The sequence below is a fragment of the Mesoplodon bidens genome (genome assembly GCF_964165515.1).
Source record: "Mesoplodon bidens genome assembly, chromosome: 1".
Taxonomy (NCBI): Eukaryota; Metazoa; Chordata; class Mammalia; order Artiodactyla; family Ziphiidae; genus Mesoplodon; species Mesoplodon bidens.
This window is the reverse complement of record NC_138176.1, coordinates 143461800-143486244: the sequence shown is the minus strand read 5'-3', so window position 1 is coordinate 143486244 and position 24445 is coordinate 143461800.

The following is a 24445-nucleotide window of genomic DNA, read 5'->3' as shown; positions in this document are numbered from 1 at the left end:
GATTGAGTTGCTCCTTTTCCCTTGGTGACAGTTTGGTGAAGGGACTGGGAATGAGGACGGGCAGGTTAGAGGAACTTCCACTGAAGTAAACTTGAAGAGTAGGGAAGAAGCACTTCTTCTTCCAACAGAAATTGGACAACCACTTTCCCTCTCAACCTCAGTAGGGGAGGGGGAGCTTCCACTGAATTCATGTACATTTTCCTTCCTAGACACTAGTCTTTTCTTCTTCAGCTTCCATTTAGAGTTAGAGATTAAACATTAATTCCATAAATCCACTCTTCAGAAGTGGTATATAAGCCATGACATAATCATCAAAGGAGCCAGGATTGTGAGCCAGGATTAGAGCTATCTGGGCAGATGAAGGAGAAAGTGCAAGGGTTCCATAAAGGGAGATCAGTGTGGTTAAAGTTAAGAGAGCAGAGTTGGGCAGGGGCCATCTCATCAGTCTTATAAGTTGAAGTAAGAATTGGGTTTTGTTCTACTTAGAATATAAAGCCATAGGAGGCTCATAAACAAATGCCAAATCTAAGGATAAATTTGCTGTGTTGCAGGTGGATTAAAGAGAGGAGAGTGGGCATAGAGGCTATTGTAGGAGTCTTGGTGAATGGTGGATAGCTTGGACTAGGGTTGTATCAGTACAGAAGTGATGGATTAGGGATAGATTTTAAAAATAGAAGAGATTAGAAAATGGATTAGATACAGGATATGGGAGAAAAAAGAGGATTCAAAAATATACCCCAGGTTTTTGGTTAAAAAATCCGAGTAGATGGTGGAGCTATTTACTGAGATGAGAAAGACTTATGGGAGGATAGGTGTTTTAGTGTTGTTGTTTCCTTCCTTCCTTCCTTCCTTCCTTTTTCTTCCTTTCTTTCTTTCCTTCTTTCTTTCTTTCCTCTCTCTCTCTCCCCCTCCCTTCCTCCCTCTTCCCTCCCTTCCTTCCCTCCTTCCTGTTTTTCTTTCTGTCTTTCTTCCCTTCCTTCCTTTCTTCTTTCTCTTTTTCAGAGAACCTAGAACAAACTCTCACTCTCTTTCAGGCTCACTTCAAAATATGCAGATGGAGATTGGATTGGCAGTTTGATGTATAAGTCTGGAACTCAGGGAACAGTTAGGGCAGAAGACATCAACTGGAGAGTCATCAGTATGCTGATGATATTTAAAGCCAAATGATTGAACTAGATTTCAAAGGCAGAGGGTTTAGATATCCAGGAAAAGAGACCACAGATCAGAAGCCTGGGTATTTCAGTATCTATCCACTTACTCTAGAGTTGGTCTAACATATTTGAAATCCTTTGTCCTGCTCTATTTTATTAGTTTAATATCTGCATCTTTTATGGTATTTTCTCAATTATCATGCAAAAAGAAACTCTTAATGGTAGAAAAGGGAAACTTCTATTGACACATTTGAATCAAGGTATGTTAGAAACCTCATTCCTCACAATTGTTGAATTGCATTTAACTGTAGGTAATGTCCAAATCCTCAGATATTTTTTTACATTTATTATATTAGAAAGTATTCTGTTCAAAAATTGAAAAAAAAATCAAGCAAAGTAAATAATTGTTAGTACCATCTGGGGGATGATTTTTCCAACCAGTTCCCTGGAGAGCTTAGCAATCATTCTTCCTGTTTATTGAATCAGCCAAATAATATAATCATAACCATATCCTAAAGGGATTTCTGCAACTTGAATCCACTATAATATCCTGGATAGGGAAATGAATATTCACCAGCTTTAGTAAGGATTAGCTATACCTCCTTCTGTTTTGGGTAAAACTTAAGCTTTAAATTAAATGATAATTTACCAGTTTCCATTCTCAAAAGATTCTAAAATGAAACAACAACAACAACAACAATAAAAAAAATACTCATAATACAAGTTAGTTTGAAAGAAAATCTGCCTTTCAAAAAATGGATGGGTTTTCCACAGTGCTGGAACTCCCGGCTCGGGGTCTCTTCCCTCCGCCGTCACGGAAGTGCCCCAGAGCCCGAGGGGAGGGCGGCCTCACTGAGGCTGCTGGCTGTTGAGGGCCCCTGGTGGCCGAAGCCGCGACAGTCGTGGGGACGGCGGGCCGGTAGCTGCACTACTTCACATTCACATCAAGAGTGTACAAGAAAGATGGCGGAAGAGTAAGACGCGGAGATCACCTTCCTCCCCACAGATACATCACAAATTCATATACACGTGGAACAACTCCTACAGAACACCTACTGAACGCTGAAGGAAGACCTCAGACCCCCCAAAAGGCAAGAAACTCCCCACATACCTGTATAGGGCAAAAGAAAAAAGAATAAACAGAGACAAAAGGATAGGGACGGGACCTGCACCAGTGGGAGGGAGCCGTGAAGGAGGAAAGGTTTCCACACACTACAAGCCCCTTCGTGGGCGGAGACTGCAGGTGGCGGAGGGGGAAAGCTTCGGAGTAGCGGAGGAGAGCACAGCAACAGGGGTGTGGAGGGCAAAGCGGAGAGATTCTGGCACAGAGGATCGGTGCCCTCAGGCACACATCAGCACGAGAGGCTTGTCTGCTCGGCCGCCGGGGCGGGCGGGGCTGGGAGCTAAGGCTCGGGTACCGGGTTTGAGTCGAAGCGCAGGGAGTGGACTGGGGCTGGCGGCAGGAAGACAGCCTGAAGGGGTTAGTGCACCACGGCTAGCCCAGAGGGAGTCCGGGGAAAGGGTCTGGAGCTGCCGAAGAGGCAAGAGGCTTTTTCTTCCCTTTTGTTTCCTGGTGAGCGAGGAGAGGGCATTAAGAGGGCTGCTTTGAGAAGCGCCAGAGACGGGCGCGAGCCGCGGCTAAAGGCGCGGACCCCGGAGACAGGCGTGGGACGCTGGGGCTGCTGCTGCTGCCGCCGCCGCCGCGGGGCCTGTGTGCAAGCCCGGGTCACTGTCCTCCCCGCCTTCCGGGGGGCCTGTGCACCCCGCCACTGCCGGGGTCCCGGAACCCGGGGACGGCTTTCCCGGGAAAGCGCACGGAGCGCCTCGATCTGGTGCAACGTCACGCCTGCCTCTGCCGCCGCAGGCCCGCCCCACTCTGCGCGCCCCTCCCTCCCCTCTGCCTGAGTGAGCCAAAGCCCCCGAATCAGCGGCTCCTTTAAACCCGTCCTGTCTGAGCGAAGAACGGATGCCCTCCGGCGACCTAGGCACAGAGGCGGGGCCAGGTCCAAGGCTGAGACCCGGGAGCTGTGAGAGAGAGAAGAGACAGGGAAATCTCTCTGTGCAGCCTCGGAGGCAGTGGATTAAAGCTCCACGGCCCACTTGATGTGCCCTGCGTCTGTGGAGTGCATGAATGGACAGCGAATCATCCCAAATTGAGGAAGAGGACTTTGAGGACAAGATTTAAGACTTTTCCCCCTTTTCCTCTTTTTACAACGAATTATCCGAAATTAAGGAGGTGGACTTAGCAAGATTTCAGACTTCTCGCCCTTTTCCTCTTTTTACAACGAAGTATCCCAAATTGAAGAGGTGGACATTGAGAGCAAGATTTTTGATTTTTCCCCCTGCTCTCTTTTTGTGAATGTGTATGTGTATTCTTCTGTGTAAGATTCTCTCTGTATAGCTTTGCTTCCACCATATGTCCCAGGGTTCTATCTATCCATTTTTTTTTCAATAATTACTTTTAAATTTTAATAACGATATTTCATACTTTATTCTATTTTACTTTACCTGCTCTTTCTTTTTTTCCTACCTTCCCTTCCTCCCTCCCTCCCTCCGCCCCTCCTTTCCTTCTTTCTCTCTTTCTTTCCTTCCTCCCTACCTCCCTCCTGTCTTTCTTTCTTTCTTTCCTTCCTCCCTCCCTCCCTCCCTTCTTCCATTCACTCTTCCTTTTTCTTTCATTCCTCCCTCTCTCCCTCCTTTCTTTCTTTCTTTCCATCCTTCCTCCCTCACTCCCTCCTTTCTTCCTTCCTTCCTTCCTTCCTTCCTTTCTTTCCTTCTTCCTTTCTTTCCCTCTCTCTTTCTTTCTTCTACTAATTCTTTCTACTTTTTCTCCCTTTTATTCTGAGCCGATTAGATGAAAGGCTCTTGGTGCTGCAGCCAGGAGTCAGTGCTGTGCCTCTGAAGTGGGAGAGCCAACTTCAGGACACGGGGCCACAAGAGACCTCCCAGCTCCACATAATTTCAAGCAGCGAAAACCTCCCAGAGATCTCCATCTCAACACCAGCACCCAGCTTCAGTCAACGACCAGCAAACTACAGTGCTGGTCACCCTATGCCAAGCAACTAGCAAGGCAGGAACACAACCCCACCCATTAACAGAGAGGCTGCCTAAAAACATAATAAGGCCACAGGCACCCCAAAACACACCACCAGACGTGGACCTGTCCACCAGAAAGACAAGATAGAGCCACATCCACCAGAACACAGGCTCTAATTCCCACCACCAGGAAGCCTACACAACCTACTGAAACAACCTTGGCCACTGGGAACAGACACCAAAAACAACAGGAACTATGAATCTGCAGCCTGCAAAAAGGAGACCCCAAACACAGTAACATGAGCAAAATGAGAAGACAGAAAAACACACGGCAGGTGAAGGAGCAAGGTAAAAACCTACCAGACCTAACAAATGAAGAGGTAATAGGCAGTCTACCTGAAAAAGAATTCAGAATAATGATAGTAAAGATGATCCAAGATTCTATTTCCAAGATCCAAAATCTTGGAAATAGAATAGACAAAATGCAAGAAACAGTTAACAAGGATGTAGAAGAACTAAAGATGAATCAAGCATCAATTAAAAACACAATAAATGAAATGAAAAATACTCTAGATGGGATCAATAGCAGAATAACTGAGGCAGAAGAACGGATAAGTGAGGTGGAAGATAAAATAGTGGAAATAACTGCTGCAGAGCAAAATAAAGAAAAAAGAATGAAAAGAACAGAGGACAGTCACAGAGACCTCTGGGACAACATTAAATGCACCAACATTCGAATTATAGGTGTTCCAGAAGAAGAAGAGAAAAAGAAAGCGACTGAGAAAATATTTGAAGAGATTATATTCCCTAATATGGGAAAGGAAATAGTTAATCAAGTCCAGGAGGCACAGAGTCCCATACAGAATAAATCCAAGGAGAAATACGCCAAGACACATATTAATCAAACTGTCAAAAATTAAACACAAAGAAATCATATTAAAAGCAGCAAGGGAAAAACAACAAATAACACACAAGGGAATCCCCATCAGGATAACAGCTGATCTCTCAGCAGAAAGTCTACAAGCCAGAAGGGAGTGGCAGGACATAATTAAAGTGATGAAGGAGAGAAAGCTGCAGCCAAGATTACTCTACCCAGCAAGGATCTCATTCAGATTTGATGGAGAAATTAAAACCTTTACAGACAAGCAAAAGCTGAGAGTTCAGCACCACCAAACCAGCTTTACAACAAATGCTAAAGGAACTTCTCTAGGCAAGAAACACAACAGAAGGAATATAACTACAATAACGAACCAAAAGCAATTAAGGAAATGGGAATAGGAACATACAGATCAATAATTACCTTAAATGTAAATGGACTAAATGCTCCCACCAAAAGACACAGATTGGCTGAATGGATACAAAAACAAGACCCATATATATGCTGTCTACAAGAGACCCACTTCAGACCTAGAGACACATACAGATAGAAAGTAAGGGGATGGAAAAAGATATTCCATGCAAATGGAAATCAAAAGAAAGCTGGAGTAGCAATTCTTATATCAGACAAAATAGACTTTAAAATAAAGACTATTAGAAGAGACAAAGAATGACACTACATAATGATCAAGGGATCGATCCAAGAAGAATATATAACAATTGTAAATATTTATGCACCAAACATAGGAGCACCTCAATACATAAGGCAAATACTAACAGCCATAAAAGGGGAAATCGACAGTAACACAATCATAGTAGGGGACTTTAACAGCCCACTTTCACCAATGGACAGATCATCCAAAATGAAAATAAATAAGGAAACACAAGCTTTAAATGATACATTAAACAAGATGGACTTAATTGATATTTATAGGACATTCCATCCAAAAACAACAGAATACACATTTTTCTCAAGTGCTCATGGAACATTCTCCAGGATAGATCATATTTTGGGTCACAAATCAAGCCTTGGTAAATTTAAGAAAATTGAAATTGTATCAAGTATCTTTTCTGACCACAATGCTAGACATCAATTACAGGAAACGATCTGTAAAAAATACAAACACATAGAGGCTAAACAATACACTACTCAATAACGAAGTGATAACTGAAGAAATCAAAGAGGAAATTTAAAAATACCTAGAAACAAATGACAATGGAGACACGATGACCCAAAACCTATGGGACGCAGCAAAAGCAGTTCTAAGGGGGAATTTTATAGCAATACAATCCCACCTTAAGAAACAGGAAACATCTCGAGCTAACAACCTGACGCTGCACCTAAAGCAATTAGAGAAAGAAGAACAAAAACCCCCAAAGTTAGCAGAAAGAAAGAAATCATAAAGATCAGATCAGAAATAAATGAAAAAGAAATGAAGGAAATGATAGCAAAGATCAATAAAACTAAAAGCTGGTTCTTTGAGAAGATAAACAAAATAGACAAACCATTAGCCAGACTCATCAAGAAAAAAAGGGAGAAGACTCAAATCAATAGAATTAGAAATGAAAAAGGAGAAGTAACAACTGACACTGCAGAAATACAAAAGATCATGAGAGATTACTACAAGCAACTCTATGCCAATAAAATGGACAACCTGGAAGAAATGGACAAATTCTTAGAAATGCACAACCTGCCAAGACTGACTCAGGAAGAAATAGAAAATATGAATAGACCAATCACAAGCACTGAAATTGAAACTGTGATTCAAAATCTTCCAACAAACAAAAGCCCAGGACCAGATGACTTCACAGGTGAATTCTATCAAACATTTAGAGAAGAGCTAACACCTATCCTTCTCAAACTCTTCCAAACAATTTCAGAGGAAGGAACACTCCCAAACTGATTCTATGAGGCCACCATCACCTTTAGGCCAAAACCAGGCAAGGACGTCACAAAGAAAGAAAACTACAGGCCAATATCACTGATGAATATAGATGCAAAAATCCTCAACAAAATAGTAGCAAACAGAATCCAACAGCACATTAAAAGGATCATACACCATGATCATTGGGGTTTATTCCAGGAATGCATGGATTCTTCAATATACGCAAATCAATCAATGTGATACACCATATTAACAAATTGAAGGAGAAAAACCATATGATCATCTCAATAGATGCAGAGAAAGCTTTCGACAAAATTCAACACCCATTTATGATAAAAACCCTGCAGAAAGTAGGCATAGAGGGAACTTTCCTCAACATAATAAAGGCCATATATGACAAACCCACAGCCAACATCATCCTCAATGGTGAAAAACTGAAACCATTTCCACTAAGATCAGGGACAAGACAAGGCTACCCACTCTCACCACTCTTATTCAACTTAGTTTTGGAAGTTTTAGCCACAGCAATCAGAGAAGAAAAGGTAATAAAAGGAATCCAAATTGGAAAAGAAGAAGTAAAGCTGTCACTCTTTGCAGATGACATGATACTATACATAGAGAATCCTAAAGATGCTACCAGAAAACTACTAGAGCTAATCAATGAATTTGGTAAAGTAGCAGGATACAAAATTAATGCACAGAAATCTCTGGCATTCCTGTACACTAATGATGAAAAATCTGAAAATGAAATCAAGAAAACACTCCCATTTACCATTGCAACAAAAAGAATAAAATATCTAGGAATAAACCTACCTAAGGAGACAAAAGACCTGTATGCAGAAAATTATAAGACACTGATGAAAGAAATTAAAGATGATACAAATAGATGGAGAAATATACCATGTTCTTGGATTGGAAGAATCAATATGGTGAAAATGACTCTACTACCCAAAGCAATCTACAGATTCAATGCAATCCCTATCAAACTACCACTGGCCTTTTTCACAGAACTAGAACAAAAAATTTCAAAATTTGTTTGGAGAAACAAAAGACCGTGAATAGCCAAAGCAATCTTGAGAACGAAAAACGGAGCTGGAGGAATCAGGCTCCCTGACTTCAGGCAATACTACAAAGCTACAAAAATCAAGACAGTGTGGTACTGGCACAAAAACAGAAAGATAGATCAATGGAACAGGATAGAAAGCCCAAAGATAAACCCACACACATATGGTCAACTTATCTTTGATAAAGGAGGCAGGAATGTAGAGTGGAGAAAGGACAGCCTCTTCAATAAGTGGTGCTGAGAAAACTGGACAGGGACATGTAAAAGTATGAGATTAGATCATTCCCTAACACCATACACAAAAATAAGCTCAAAATGGATTAAAGACCTAAATGTAAGGCCAGACACTCTCAAACTCTTAGAGGAAAACATAGGCAGAACACTCTATGACATAAATCACAGCAAGATCCTTTTGGACCCACCTCCTAGAGAAATGGAAATAAAAACAAAGATAAACAAATGGGACCTAATGAAACTTCAAAGCTGTTGCACAGCAAAGAAACCATAAACAAGACCAAAAGACAACCCTGAGAATAGGAGAAAATATTTGCAAATGAAGCAATGGACAAAGGATTAATCTCCAAAATTTATAAACAGCTCATGCAGCTCAATAGCAAAAAAACAAACAAGCCATTCCAAAAATGGGCAGAAGACTTAAATAGGCATTTCTCCAAAGAAGATATACAGACTGCCAACAAACACATGAAAGAATGCTCAACATCATTAATCATTAGAGAAATGCAAATCAAAATACAATGAGATATCATCTCACATCAGTCAGAATGGCCATCATCAAGAAATCTAGAAACAATAAATGCTGGAGAGGGTGTGGAGAAAAGGGAACACTGTTGCACTGCTAGTGGGAATGTGAATTGGTACCGCCACTATGGAGAACAGTATGGAGGTTCCTTAAAAAACTAAAAATAGAACTACCCTATGACCCAGCAATCCCCCTACTAGGCATATACCCTGAGAAAACCATAATTCAAAAAGAGACATGTACCAAAATGTTCATTGCAGCTCTATTCACAATAGCCCGGAGCTGGAAACAACCTAAGTGTACATCATCGGATGAATGGATAAAGAAGATGTGGCACATATATACGATGGAATATTACTCAGCCATAAAAAGAAACGAAATTGAGCTATTTGTAATGAGGTGGATAGACCTAGAGTCTGTCATACAGAGTGAAGTAAGTCAGAAAGAGAAAGACAAATACCGTATGCTAACACATATATATGGAATTAAAAAAAAATGTCATGAAGAACCTAGGGGTAAAACGGGAATAAAGACACAGACCTACTTGAGAATGGACTTGAGGATATGGGGAGGGGGAAGGGTAAGCTGTGACAAAGCGAAAGAGAGGCATGGGCATATATACACTACCAAACTTAAGGTAGATAGATAGTGGGAAGCAGCCGCAGAACACAGGGAGATCAGCTCGGTGCTTTGTGACCGCCTGGAGGGGTGGGATGGGGAGGGTGGGAGGGAGGGAGATGCATGAGGGAAGGGATGTGGGAACAGATGTATATGTATGACTGATTCACTTTGTTATAAAGCAGAAACTAATAAAAATTATAATAATAAAAAAGGGATGTAGTTAGGTAGCTTTCTTTCTGTCTATAATGTTTTCCTTAAAAGTTCATTTAAATTGTTATACTGATCAGAAATGTGATTTTCAGTTTAAGAAGGGACCTTTGGTTATTGTGGAAAGAGTAGGAAACATTATTGCTGGATGCTGTTCTGTAAGGGCACATGTCACTGGCTTGGATGTCTAGGTTTCTGGTTGTGGGCATGAAATCAGAACTAAAAAAATCTATGTCTTATGGCACATTATTCAATTTATTTAACATTTGATATCTCCATCTATGAAATGTAGATGGTCATTTATTAAATGCCTTTGTTCATGGCATTAATAGTTTAACAACTTTTAACTGGAGCATCTTGTAGTGCCAGAAAGTAAGGAAGTGCTCAAAGAAACAAACACACACACCATACCACACCACACACCACACCACGCCACACAACACCCACAATGATGGGGGTATGTTAAAGATGACAAAGGGACAAAGGAAAAACCTGAAAGAGTTCCCAGTGGCCAAAGCTGGAACATTTGAGCAACAAAATATATAAAATGATATTTGATTATAACTCAAAGCATAAAAATATCAATGAGACCACTTAATATAAATGTCTGAATAAATATATAAATGAGAAAGAAGAGACAAACCTCCCATGAAGAATTCTAAATAATTTATGAGAATACTCTGACTCAAGAAAGTGGAGTATAATTCTCCTGTCCTTAAGTGTGGGCTTCATAATTGAATAAAGTACATACTTTAGTCATAATGATGTATCAATATTGCTTTAATAATTGTGACAAATGTACCATGTTAATGTTAAGTGTTAATAATAAAGTAAACTGGGTGTTGGGCATATGGGAACTCTTTAGTATATTCCCAACTTTTCTGTATATCTAAAACTAATCTAAAATAAGTAAGTTATATTTTGAAAACAGAATCTGTGCAGATTGGTATAAACTCAAGGACACAAGAATAGAAGACTTTAACATTTTTCTCCCACCATTCAAAGAAAAGTGAATCACATCTTTCAAGTCACCTGGAAGTGGGTGGTAAGGTTTTCTTAAACATCCTAGAGGGAAAAAAAATGAAGAAATTATTCAGGCAAGAATCAGAAGGATAGAAAATCTAAGATGGAGATGAACACAATAGAAAGGATAATGCACTGAGTTGTTCAAAACAAGAAACACTTTAGAACAAAACACTGTATATTGTGATATAGTTTTCCATACCTATTAACATTACAGGTTAGTACATTCAAAACTGTGTATAGTATACTTCATGGGAAATTCAAAGGATTCCGTAAAAGCATCTTTTATTTGAAATTTTCTTCTAATTCACTGACTTTGAACTTTTTTTTCCTACCTGAGTTTTCCGCATCAGATTTAGGCCAGTGGCTCAAAATTTAATATTCATGCAATCCTCTAGAGCCAGGAATTAGGTGGGGAGGATGTAGCCTGTTTAAAATTCAGATTGCAGCCTGCTTCCACCACTAATTCTAACTGGATTGATCTGATAGAATTTTGCTGGAAAATGGTCTTGTTGATTGTCTTCAGAGTTCAACCTGAGAAATAGGAATTTATCAAAATCTCCTTGGAAACCTTATTTGTCTTATCTCATGAAAACTTAGTTTCATGCACATACAGTTCTGCTTTCCCGAAATTGGAGAAATGGAGTGTAATAGACTAACATTAACAACTTAAAGCACCATATTTGTATATTTTTGGACCATGTTTTTATTTCATTTAATGAAAAGCTGAAGCCAATGAGACATTTGAGAGAAGAAATTAGTTTTTAATTTTAAATATATTACCAAGTGTCTGAAAATATAGCCCTATAGGTCTTAAAGTCTAAAAAAAGATTTAGTTATGCAAAATGAATAAATTCTAGAGATCTGTTGTACAGCATTGTGTCTATAGTTAACCATACTGTATACTGTGCACTTAAAAATTTGTTAAGAGGGTAGATCTCACATTAAGTATTATTAACAAAATAAAATATAAAGTAAAATAAAATAAAACCTTAAATAGGTCTTAAAAAACAACCACCACCAAAAATAATCTTTGTTCTTTGGGACTAAAGTAGAAATCTGGTAAGAGACAATGTATAGAGCTGGAGTTATGTAAACCTAGAAATTGTGGGGTTGGACAAAAAGTTCATTTGGTTTTAAGTAAAAATAAAAGTTTCATTTTCACAAAGAACTTTACTGAACAATGTATTCATTAACCAAACAAACTTTTTGGCCAACCCAATATTTACTGTACAGTATTGGGTAAGATACTTAAATTCTTTGAGCTTCAGTTTTCTCGAATTTAAAATGAGAATAATAATACTTAAAGCACAGGGTTCTTAGAGTTATTCATTGAAACATTATGTGGAAAGCATCTGATAGATTATCAGGCACATACCCGGCACTAGTAGCCAGGAATATACTAGATCAGTTCGCTTATTGTATTACAATAAGTTGATATAAATCATATTTAAGTGTATATGCATACCTTTAAATAATACCAATTTAAGCTCTATTTGTCCATTATAACAAAAAAGGAAGTAAATTTAATCTTTAATAGTTTACCTTCTATTTCACATTTTGTTAATATTTTTGGTTAATATACCTGAATAGTATCAATAGAAAAGTAAGAGTATATCTTGTACTGCATTTGTATGGTCAGCCTACAGTATTTGGGGATACTTAGTAATATACAACATTTGTATTGTGTTTTATAAATTACGTTTCACAGTCCTATTCATTTGAGCCTCAATTTTAAAAATAATGTGAAATTAAAGAAAAATTTAAAAAAATTCTGTTTGAGATTTTCTAAACTTGGAAATTGGTATAGAAAAGATAAGGAAGATTTTGGCTCAGAAAGAGGGATTTTTCCATTGCAGAATATGTCTATTTTTCTTCTGTAGGAACAGAAAAGCAAAATACATACTAAAAACATTAGAACTAGGCAATAAGTCTATTTTGGTTTAAAATGTGTCATGAATCAAAGAAAATTTTGTACTATCCAGAACAACATCGCTAAAGAAATGTTCTGATTATACAAGATAGAACAATTATGTCAATAGTAATTATATACCTACTCCTCCCACTGATCTTTTTTCACTGAGAAGTAATTGACATATAATATTCATGTTTCTAAACTGTAAAATTCAGTGCTTTTCAGTATGTTCACAAAGTTGTCTAATCACCTTCACTATCTAATTCCAGAACGCTTCATAACCCCCAAAGAAACCCTTACCCATTAGCTGTTACTACACATTTTACCCTCCCCATACCCCTGGCAACCACTAACCTACCCTCTGTCTCCATGAATTTACCTATTCTGGGCATTTAATATAAACCAAATCATACAATATGTGGCCTTTTGTGTCTGTTTCTTTCACTCAACATGATGTTTTTAAAGTTCATCTATCCTTTTTATGACTGAATAGTATTTCATTGTGTGGATATGCCACTCTTGTCTGTTCATCAGTTGATGGACATTTGTTCTTTCTCACTTTTTGGCTGTTATGAATAATGTTGGTAAGAATATTCATGAACAAATTTTCTGTGAACATTTGCTTTCAATTCACTTGAACATATAACTAGGAGTAGAATTGCTGGTTAGTGTGATAACTCTGTATAATTCCTTGAGGAACTGTCAAACTTATTTTTAAAGCAGCTACACAGTGTTACAACTTGATCAGCAATATTTGAGGATTCCAGTTTCTCCACATCCTCATCAGCACTTAAACTTTTGTATTTATTTCCCATATATATATTTTTCCATGTAATCATACTAGTGAATGTAAGGTGGTATCACCTTGTGGTTTTGAGTTGCATTCTCTAACGGCTAATGATGTTGAGCATCATTTCATATGCTTATTGACTATTTGTATGTATTCTTTGGAGAAATGTTTATTGAACACTTTTCAATTTTTGTGTTATTTTGTCTTTTTATCATTGAGTTGCAATAGTTCTTTGTATATTCTGGTTATTAGACCCCTCTATAATATATGATTTGCAAATACTTTCCCATTCTATAGATTGTCTTTTTCATTTCTTTTCTTCTTATTTTTGAGGTAACATTATTTTATAACATTGTATAAGTTTCATGTGTACAGCATTGTATTTCAACTTCAGTACACTATAGTGTGCTCACCACCAAAAGATTAGTTTCCATCCATCACCATAAGTTTGACCTCCTTTACCTGTTTCACCATCCCTTCAACCTTCTGGTGACTACTACTCTGTTCTCTGTATCTATGTGTTTGTTTTTGTTTAGTTTAATTTATTTTGTTTGTTTTTTATAATCCATATATGAGTGAAATTATACCATATTTGTCTTTCTTTGTCTGACTCATTTCACTTAGCATAATACCCTCAAGTTCCATCCATGTTGTCACAATGGCAAGGTTTCATCTATTTTTATGGCTGACTAGTATTCCAATTATAAATATACACTACATATTTATTCATTCATCCTTCAATGGACACTTTAGTTGTTTCCACATCTTGGCTATTGTAAATTATGCTGCAATGAACTTAGAGGTACATATATCTTTTCCAATTAGTGTTTCTGTAATCTTCAGATAAATACACAGGAGCAGAATAGCTGGAGCATATGGCAGTTCTATTCTTATATTTTTGAGGAATCTTCATACTGTTTTCTATAGTGTCTGTACCATTTGACATTTCTAACAACAGTGGATGAGGGTTTCCTTTTCTCCAAATCTTCACCAACTCCTGTTATTTCTTGCCTTTTTGATAATAACTATTCTAACAGGTGTGAGGTTAGAATGTGGTTTTAATTTTCATTTCCCTGTTGATTAGTGATGTTGAGCATCTTTTCATGTGCCTGTTTGCCATTTGTATATCTTCTTTGAATAAATGTTTATTCAACTTCTCTGCTCATTTTTTAATTAGGTTGTTTGTTTTTGCTGTTGAGTTGTATGAATTTTTTATATATTTTGAATATTAACTCCTTATCAGATACATGATTTGCAAATTATCTTTTCGCATTTGGTAGGTTGTCTTTTCATTCTGTTGATGGTTTCCTTTACTGTGCAGAACTTTTTAGTTTGATGTAGTTCCATTTGTTTATTTTTGCTTCTGTTTCCTTGTCTGAGGAGACATATACGAAAGATATTGCTAAGACCAATATCAAAGAGTGTGCTGTTTTCTATTTGAAGTTTTATGGTTTCAGGTCTTGCATTTAAGTCCTTAATCCATTTTGAGTTGATTTTTGTGTATGGGTGTAAGATAGTGGTCTAGTTTCATTCTTTTGCATGTGGCTGTCCAGTTTTTCCAATACTGTTTATTGAAGAGAGCGATTTTAGGATTTTGGCTTCTATTTTTGTGAAAAATATCCTTGGAATTTTGATAGGAATTACATTGAATCTTTAGATTGCTTTAGATAATATGGCTATTTTAACAATGTTAAGTCTTCCAGTACATGTACATGGAGAATTTTATCATTTCCTTGTGTTGTTGTCAATTTATTTCAACAGTGTCTTACAGTTTTCAGTGTACAGGTCTTTTACTTCTTTGGTGAATTTCATCCCTAAGTATTTTATTATTCTTGTTGTGATTATAAATGGGATTGTTTTCATAAATTCTTTTTCTTCTAGTGTGTTGTGTATAGAAATGCAACAATTTTTATACATTGATTTCATGCCCTGTAATTTTACTGAATTTGTCTATTATTTTTAATAGTTGTTTTGTAGAGTCTTTAGGGTTTTCTATATATACAATCATGTCATCTGAAAATAGTGACAGTTTTACTTTTTCTTTTCCAATTTGGTTGCCATTTATTACCTTTTCTTGCCTAATAGCTTTGGCTAAAACTTGCAATACCATGTTGAATAAAGTTGGTGAGAGTTGGCTTCAGTGTCTTGTCCTGATCTCAGAGGAAAAGCTTTCAGCTTTTCACTATTGAGTGTGATGTTAGATGTAGATTTGTCATCCATAACCTTTATTATGTTGAGGTATGTTCCTTCTATACCCATTTTATTGATAATTTTTATCATAACTAGGTGTCAGATCTTTTCAAATGCTTTTTATGCACCTATTGAGATATGACTTTTAATCCTTCATTTTGTTAATGTGGTGTATCACATTGATTGATTTGTGGATGTTGAACCATCCTTGAATTCCTGGAATAAATCCCAATTGATCATGGTGTATGATCCTTTTAATGAATTGTTGTATTTGGTTTGTTAGTATTTTGTTGAGAATTTTAGCATCTATATTCATCAGAGATATTGGCTTGTAATTAATCATTTTTGGGCTGTCCTTGTCTGGTTTTGTTATCAGGGTAATGTTGGCTCAGGGTAATGTTGGCCTTGTAAAATGAGTTAGGAAGTATTCCCTCCTCTTCATTTTTTTGGAAGAGTTTGAGAAGAATAGGTATTAAATCTGTTTTAAATGTTTGGTAGAATTTACCTGTAGAGCCATCTGGTCCTGAATTTTTTTTGGTGGTTTTTTTAATTACCGTTTTATCTCCTTATTAGCGATCAGTCTATTCAGATTTTTTTATTTATTCATGATTCAGTCTTGGAAGGTTGTGTGATTCTAAGAATTTGCCCATTTCTTCTAGATTTTACAATTTGTTGGTATATAGCTGTTTATAATATTCTCTTATAATCCATTGTATTTCAGTGGTATTTCTCCTGTTTTTTTTTTTCTTTTTGCTAATTCCGTTTATCAGCACCTTCTCCCTTTTTTTCTTAGTGAGTTTAGCTAAAGGTTTGTCAGTTTGGTTTATCTTTTCAAAGAACCAATTCTTAGTTTTATTGATCTTTTCTATTGTGTTTTTAGTCTCTATTCTATTTATATTTGCTCTGATCTCTATTATTTCCTTCCTTCTGCTCACTTTGGGATTCATTTTTTCTTTTTCTAATTCCTTTAGATTTAAGTTTAGATTGTTTATCTGATTTTTTTAAAATTTCTTGAAGTAGACCTGTATTGCTATAAACTTTCCCCTTTGTACTGCTTTTGCTGCATCTCATAGATTTGTTATGTCAAATTTTTTATTCTCATTTGCCTTTAGGTATTTTTTGATTTCTTCTTTGATTTATTTGTTAATACAATAGTTGTTCAGTCTCCATATATTTGTGATTTTTTCCAGCTTTCTTCTTGTAGTTGATTTCTAATTTCATACCATTTTGATCAGAAAAGATGCTTGATATGATTTCAGTCATCTTAGATTTTTTTGGGGGGAGGCTACGTCAGGTCTTTGTTGCGGCATGTGGGGTCTTTGCTGAGGCACGTGGGGACTTTTTTCATTGCAGTGAAGGCTATTCATTGTGGCACACAGGCTTCTCTCTAGTTTTGGCATGCAGGTTTTCTCTCTCTAGTTGTGAAGCATGGGCTCTAGGGCGTGTGGGCTCTGTAGTTGTGGGGTGCAGGGTCCAGAGCACATGGGCTCTGTAGTTTGTGGCACTTGGACTCTCTCACTGAAGCGCATGAGCTCAGTAGTTGTGGCACGTGGGCTTAGTTGCCCCACAGCATGTGGGATCTTAGTTCCCCGACCAGGGATTGAACCCATGTCCCCTGCATTGGAAAGTGGATTCTTTACCACTGGACCACCAGGGAAGTCCCTCAGTCATCTTAGATTTACTGAGACTTGTTTTGTGTCTCAACATACATTCTATACTGTTCTATCCTGAGAATGTTCAGTGTGTGCTAGAGAAGAATCTGTATTTTGCTGCATGGATGAACTGTTCTGTGTAAATCTATAAAGTCCATCTGGTCTAATGTTTCATTTAAATGTGCTGTTTCCTTATTGACTGTCTGGGTGATTTACCCATTGACATAAGTGGCTTTTTAAATCCCCTACTATTATTGTGTTGCTCTCCATTTCTTCCTTTAGGTCTGTTGATCATTGCTTTATATATTTCAGTGCTCCTATGTTGGGTGTATATATATTAATAACTGTTATGATTTTTTGATGAATTGTCCCTTTTATCATCATATAATGTCCATCTCTGCCTCTTGTTACCTTTTTTGGCTTGAAGTCTGTTTTGTATGATATGATTATGGCTACACCTGCTTACCTGTACCTGCCATTTGCTTGGAGTATCATCTTCTAGCCCTTCACTTTGAGCCTGTCTTTAGAGCTGAGGTGAGTTTCCAGGAAACAGCATAATGTTCGGTCTTGTTTTTTAATCCATTCAGTCACTCTGTGTATTTTGATTGGTGAATTCAACACATTTCTATTTAGGGTGATTATTGATAGATGAGGACTTAGTACTGCCAGTTTACCTTCTGTTTTCTGGTTATTCTATATATCCATTATTTTCCCCTTGTGTTTCTGTCTGCCATTTTAGTTTGGTGGTTTTCTATGATGTTTTTCTCACTTTCCTCCTTTAGATGTTTTACGTCTCTGCTCTAGATTTATGTTTTGTGGTTACCATGAGGTTTATGTAAAATGTCTCATAAATATATCAGTCATTTTTCTGCTGATAGCGTCCTATCTTCATATGCCTATACGGGTTCCATTCTTTTTCTCTTCCCCCTTTATTTTTTGTTGTCTCAAATTATCCTTTTGTAAGTTGTGAGATTGTTACCAAATTGAAGTAGCTATAGTAATTTTTTACTGCATTTTCCCCTATAACCATTATGACATCATAAAGTGTTTAAAAACCTACTGATAAGAGAGTTGACATTTTCTGATTCTTTCTATATATCAACTTACTCAAAGTTTTGTGTACTTTTGCTTTTTTTTCTGTTAGAAGAGCTCCTTTCATCATTTGTTAAGCAGGTCTAGTGTTGATGAACTCCCTCAGCTTTTGCTTCTCTGGTAAAGCTTTTATTTCTCATTCATATCTGAAGGATAACTTTACTGGATAGAATACTCTTGGTTGACAGTTTTTATCTTTCAATATTTTGAGTATGTCATTCCACTCTCTCTTGGCCTGGAGAATTTCTGCTGAGAAATCTGCTGATAGCCTAATGGTGACCTTCCATTGTAGGTCACCATCCTTATTCTCTGGCTGCCTTTAAAATCCTTTCTTTGTCATCAATTTTTGACAGTTTTGGTATAATGTGTCTTAGAGAAGGTCTTTTTGTGTTGCAGTAGTTTGGTGTTCTCTTAGCTTCATGTACTTGTATATCCAGTTCCTTACCCAGGGTTGGGAAGTTCTCAGCCATTATTTCTTTAAATAAACTCTCTATTCCCTTATCCCTCTCTTCTCCTTCTGGGATACTCATTATCCTAATATCTTAATGTTGCCCTTCTTAAAAGAGTCAGATAATTCTTATAGAATTTCTCCATTTTTTCTAGATCTCAATTCTCTCTTCTCTTCTATTTCTGAAGCATTTGTAGATTTCTATCTTTGAGTTCACTAATTCTCTTTTTCAAATGGTCTGCTCTATTTCCAGTGCTTGTTAATGCATTCTGAATCTCATTTATTGAGTTCTCCATCTCCAGAATTTCTGTTTGATGCTTTTTTAGAGTTTCAATCTCTTTGGTAAAATATTCCTTCTGTTCATTAATTTTCTAAGTTTTCTTGTTGGGTTTCTTCATGACAGCTATTTGGTGTTCTCTATCAATTAGATAGCAATATTATTTGACTTTAAGTTTTGTCTTTGAAAAAGTGTCTTTTTCTTTTTTTTTTTGGTAACCGGTGTCACCATGGTTCTTTATGGTGCTAGATGTGTTGTTCCTCTAATGTGGCATTTGAAGTAGGAACACCTTTGTGCTGGATTCTAATGATTCAACAGCTTAGAAATTAGAGGTCTTCCTTTTGTTTATCAGTAGGTGGTGGTACAACACAAATTTTGGGTTTCTCTTACTTGAGCTGCCTCTGGTTCTATATGAGAATTAGCACTTTCCACCCTCCAACACCTTTGTCAGAGGTGTTGCCTGGTGCCCTTGAATTTGTTGCTTGTTTCTCTAGGGTTTTTGTTGCCTTGATGCTGATGATGTCCCTGGTGTTGTCTCCTGGGACACTGGGATGGCAGTGCTTCTGCCACATCCCAGGTCTCCTAGTTGCAGGCTCAGAGGGAGGATGAGGCTTGGGGGAAGCTGGGGTTGTGGGTGCCTCTGCTGTGTCCAAGAATGTCAGGTTTGTGGGCACCACCACTGTGGGTAGGGGGCGGGGGAACAGAGTCATGGGTATTTCTGCAACTGGAAGGATGGGTTGCAGGTCCCACTGCTATTGCTGCCCGTTTCCTGTGCATGGGGGCTTCTGTGGCCCAGAGGCAAGAATCATGTGTGCTGCCTCCTCTGATGCCACATGTAGCTTTAGCCACCTTGGCTGTGGCTCCAGGGTCACAGGTACCACCTTCACTGTTCCCCCCGTTTCACCTCCTCTTTGCATTCCATTCCACTCACCTTTAGATGTGTGGAATTATTTCACATCCTGGTATGCTGAGCAGAGGTACCTTAGTTGAGTTATGGGTGTTTTACTGATTGTACGATAGATTGAAGGGGAGACAAAGGGAACATCTAATTTCACCATGATGCTGACATCATTTTTTTACTTACAATATCTTTTGAAGGACAATTTAAAAATTTTTGATAAAGTCCAACTTATATATACTTTCTTTGGTTGCTTATGCTTAATTGTCATATCTGAGAAACCATTGCCCAGGGCTTAGACATATTACATATTTTTCTTCTAAGAGTTTTATAATTTTAGCTCTTTCATGTAGGTTTTTGGTATTTTCCCAGAACCATTTGATGAAAAGGCTATTCTTTCCCCATTGAGTTGTTTTTGCATCCTTGTCAAAATGAATTACTGATAACTGTATGGGTTTATTTATGGACTCTCAATTCTATTCCATTGATTTATAGATCTATCCTTATGTACAACACAGTTGTGATTACTGTAGTTTTGTAGTATTTTGAAATAAAAAAATGTGATTTCACTAAGTTTGTTCTTTTTGAGCTTGTTTTAACTATTATGGGTTTCTTGAATTTCCTATGAATTATAGGATCATTTGTCAATATTTGCAATATAAAAGGCAGCTAGGATTTTAATAGAGATTGTATTTCATATGTACATCAATTTGGGAATAATTGCATTATTAATATTAAATCTTCCAATCCATGAACAGCAGATGTCTTTTCATTTACTTAGGTCTTTAATGATATTTTTAGTGTACCAGTTTTGCATTTTTTTGGTTATATTTATTCTGAAATATTTTATTTTTGATGCTACTTTTAAATAGACATGTGTTGTTTTTTTTTAATCTCAGAGTGATTTTGTGTGTGTGTGCAAGTTTATTTTATTATTATTATTATTATTATTATTATTATTATTATTATTATTATTATTATTTTGGCCATGCTGTGCAGCATGTGGGATCTTAGTTCCCTGACTAGGGATCGAACCCTTGCCCCCTGCACTGGTGGTGGAGTCTTAACCACTGGACCACCAGGGAAGTCCCTAGACTTGTGTTTTAAATTTTATTTTCAAATTGTTCATTGCTGATGTATAATCTTGTATTATCTAATTTTTCAGAACTTTTATTTTAACTGTATTTATTTTATTATGGATGCTTTAGGATCTTCTGCATATGGAAGATCATGTCATCAGCAAATAGAGATAGTTTCTTGTCTCCAATCTGGATGTCTTTTGTTTTTCTTGTATAATTGCCCTTGGTAGAACCTTCAATACAATATTGATGCAATATTGAATAGAAGTAGTGAAAAAGAGGTATCTTTGTATTGTTCCTGATCTTAGGGGAAAGTCTTTAATTTTTTATTGTTAATTAAGATGTAATCTGTGAGGTTTTTCTAAGTACCCTTTATCAAATTGAGGAAGTTCCTTTCTATTCCTAGATTTTTAGTGTTTTTGTCATGAAAGTTTGTTAGATTTTGTCAAATGCTTTCTTGTTTTTTATTGAGATAATTGTTTTTTGTTCTTTTTTCTCTTAATGTGGTATATTGCTTTGACTGAATTTTTTATGTTCAAACAACCTTGGATTCCTGAGATAAGTTCCACTAGGTCATGGTATATATTCTTTTTATACGGTGCTAGAGTTAGTTGCTGTAATAGTTTCCTACTGCTGCTCTAACAAATTACCACAAACATGTCTTAAAACAAAACAAATTTACTGTATTTCGTTTTTGAAAGCTTGAAGTACAAAATGGGTCTTACTAGGCTAAAATGCTGCATTCCCTCTAGAAGATCTGGTGGGAGGAGAGATTTGTTTCCTTGCCTTCCAGCTTTTAGAGGCTGCCTGCATTCCTTAACCCATGGAATCTTCCTTCATCTTCAAAGCTAGGAGTGTAGCATCTTCAGATATGTCTCTGACTGTCTCGTCTGCCCTTTCCTTTCTCTTCCACTTTTAAGGACCTTTGTGATCACATTGGACCCCCTTGGGTAATTCAGGATTATCTCCCTATTTTAACTTCAACTGATTAACAGCCATAATTCACTGCTAACTTAATTCCTCTTTGTCATATTTACAGATCCCAGGGTTTAGAATCTCTTAAGGGAGCCAATATTCTACCAAGAATAGTTTGTTAGTATTTTGTTGAGAATTTTTGCATTTTTATTTTTAGTGGATATTGGTTTGAAGTTTTCATTTATTGTCATGTGTTTGTCTAGTTTTGATAATAGCAGTTTTATAGAATGAGTTGGGTAGTGTTCACACCTTTTCAAATTCTTCTGAGGGGAGTTATGAAGGATTGGTGTTAATTCCTTAAATATTTGGTAGAATTCAATAGAGAAGCTATTTGATCTTGGACTTTTGTTTGTGGGTAGTTTTCTTATTGTTCAGTTTATCTACTTTTATAAAATTATTAAATTTTCTACTATTCTTGAGTAAAGTAGTTTGTGTATTTCCAAGAACATATGCATTTCATCTATGTTATCTAATTTGTTGGCATGCAATCTTTCATAGTACTCCTTCTAAGCCTTTTTATTTCTGTAAGATTTTAGTGACATACTGTTTTTATTTTTGCCTTCAGTAATTTGGGTCTTTGTTTTTTCTTGGTCAGACTAGCTAAAGATTAGTAAATTTTGTTGCTCTTTTTGATAAACCAACTTTTGGTTTCATTGTTTATCTCTGTTGTATTTTCTATTTCATTTGTGTTCATTATAATATTTATTATATCTTTATATTTGTTTTCTTTGGGTTGAATTTTCTCTTCTTTCTTAAGGGGATAGGGTAGGATATTGCTGTAATATTTTCATACCTCTTTAAATATAGGCATTTTTGGCTATAAATTCCCCCTGAGCACTGCTTTAGCTGCATCCCATACATTTTGGTATGTGTTTTATTGGGTTTTTTTTAATTGTTTGTTTTTATTCATCTCAAAATATTCTATAATTTCCCTTATGATTTCTTACTTGACCCATTAGTTATTAAGGAAAGTATTCAATTTCTACATATTTGTGAATTTACTAAATTTCCCTCTTATTATTTCTAATTTGGCTGGAGAATATACTTTACATGATTTACATTCTTTTAAATTTATGGAGACTTATGTCCTAAAATGTGGCTTATTCTGGAGACTGTTCCATGTGTAATTGAGACTAATTTGTATTTTGTTATTGTTGAGTGGAATGTTCTATAGATATCTATTAGGTTTAGTTGGATTTCCTGTTAAGTCTTCTATTTCCTTGCTGGTCTTCTGCCTAGTTAATTTATCCTTATTGAAAACAGTATATTGTAGTCTCCAACTATTATTGTTGAATGATTTACTTCTCTCTTCAATTCTATTTTTGCTTTATATATTTCGGAGTTCTATTCATAGGGGTGTGTGTGTGTGTGTGTGTGTGTGTGTGTGTGTATGTATATACATATATGTTTATAATTGTTATGTCCTCTTGACAGATTGAACTTTTATCATTATGAAATATTCTTCCTTTTCTCTAATAACAATTTTAGTCTTAAGTCTATTTGTCTGATATTGTGGGCTCATCAGCGCTCTCTGGTTACTATTTGCATGGTATGTGATTTTCTGTCCTTTTACTCTCAAATTATTTGTGTTGTGAATCTAAAGTATGTATCATAGACAATATACAGTTGAGTAAATTTTAAAATACATTGAGCTATCCTTTGCTTTTTAATTCTAGTGTTTAATCAATTTACATAAGGTAGGTTTTACATATGCCATTTAACTATAGGGTTTTTGTAAGACTTTATTTTGTAAGAGCAGTTTTAGCTTTACAACAAAATTTAGAGGCAGGTGCAAAGATTTTCTGTATAAACACCCCCCCATATGCATAGCCTCCCCTGTTATTAACATTCACCAGAATGGTACATGTTCTACCAAGGATGAATGTACATAGACACATCATAATCACCCAAAGTTCATAGTTTACCTAAGGGTTTGTTCATGGTGTTGTACATTCTATGGATTTGGAAAAAGTGTAATGACATATATTCACTATAATAACATATAGATAATTTTCACTGCCCTAAATATCATCTGTGCTCTGCCAATTCATTTCTCTGCCTTCTCTCACCCTTTGATGTCACTAATCTTTTTATTGTCTCCATAGTTTTGCCATTTCCAGAATATCACTTCATTGGAATCATACAGTATGTAGACTTTAGAGACTGGCTTCTTTCATTTAGTAATAACCATTTAAGATTCCTCCATGTCTTTTTATGGCTTAATAGCTCATTTATGTTTAGCACTAAATAATATTCCATTGTCTGCATATACCACAGTTTATTTATCCACTCACCTACTGAAGAACACCTTGGTTACTTCCAAATTTGGCAATTATGAATATAGTATCTATAAACGTGTGTAGGTTTTTGTGTGTATTTAAGCTTTCAACTTCTTTGGGTAAATATCAAGGAACACAATTCCTGGATCGTATGACAATAATATATTTAGTTTTGTAAATAAAAGCTACAGTGTCTTCCTAAGTAGCTGTAACATTTAGCATTCCCA